The sequence below is a fragment of the Amphimedon queenslandica genome, unplaced genomic scaffold, assembly GCF_000090795.2.
Source record: "Amphimedon queenslandica unplaced genomic scaffold, v1.1 AMPQUscaffold_9614, whole genome shotgun sequence".
In the NCBI taxonomy this organism is placed as follows: domain Eukaryota; kingdom Metazoa; phylum Porifera; class Demospongiae; order Haplosclerida; family Niphatidae; genus Amphimedon; species Amphimedon queenslandica.
In genome coordinates this window covers 2689-3952 of record NW_003550114.1, presented here as the reverse complement: position 1 = coordinate 3952, position 1264 = coordinate 2689, and positions in this window count along the sequence as shown.

The window sequence follows — 1264 nt, the reverse complement described above, 5'->3', positions numbered from 1 at the left end:
GGTGAGGGGACCTTATATAGGCGAACTTGACCACACCCCTGGGTGGAGCGAGTTTACCGTAATGTTTCCTTTTATTACTACAAACTAACTGAAATTTTAGAAAACTAGGCCATACACCATTGATATGCTCGACTTCACCTTCTTCATATAATCCAAATTAGCATTCAGCCACTTCGCAGCCTTAGCCATTCTGTAATTAGTTGTCACTTTTTGTGGGCAGGACTAGCATAACTGAATCACACGCTAATTAATTAGAATGAGATTATAATAATGTATATCAAAAAATACTAGAATTAATAAATTCAAAATTAATAAAAAAAACAGATCAGCCTTTTATGTATAGTGTATTCTGATTGGTTGCTTGTTTTTGGTGAAGATACACAATTGCATGCAAGTTCACACAAAGACTGACTAGACCCAGAGTACTCTGCCTTGTATGAGGTGATAGTTAGGATAAGTATTGACATAAGTATCTTTGTGTCGCTCGTTTAGCCAGAGTGCCCTTATATTATTATTTTCCATTAGTGACTGGAGGATGAGTATTATTGACTCAGTAGACAATGAAGTCTTCCATAGATTCAGTTCAACTAGTGATGAGTTATTGAGGAGGAGGTGAGAAAGAGCCTGTCCACTAGTAGAAGTGATGAGTGGATTATTAGAAAGATCTGATAAAGTAAGTGTAGAGTTGTGTTCAAGTGCTTGACAGATATTAGTAACTCCTCTATCACTAATGGAGTGAAAACTGATGACTAGTTCTTGTATTGTTTTATTATTAGTTAGTAGCATACACAAGCACTGGATACAATCATTAGTTAATGGAGTCCACCATATATCAAGTCTCCTCAGGTTTAGTGTATACAGTTTAGTTGATGATAGTAGAGATACTGTACTATTAGTAGATGAGGAGCGGACAAAAATCACCTCATGATTATTATCAATATTATTTATCACTTCATTACACTGAACTGAAGATGGAGAGTCAATGTATACACTGTCGCTGTCCCACTTCACTCTCCCAGTGACTCCTAATATAAACCAAAGGATTATACTTATATACATGTATGTAGATAATAATACACATATTCCCATCATGTGTATAATACAAACACACACAACTTGCATAAACAAATACAGACACAGCTAGTATAGTTGTCACTGACTAACTGTAATACGGCGTGAGACTAGTGTTTGTTATAATGTAACAAGTATGTACAGAGTATAAAATTTAGAGAATTAATTTTACATACAATCCCTAAGTATATGC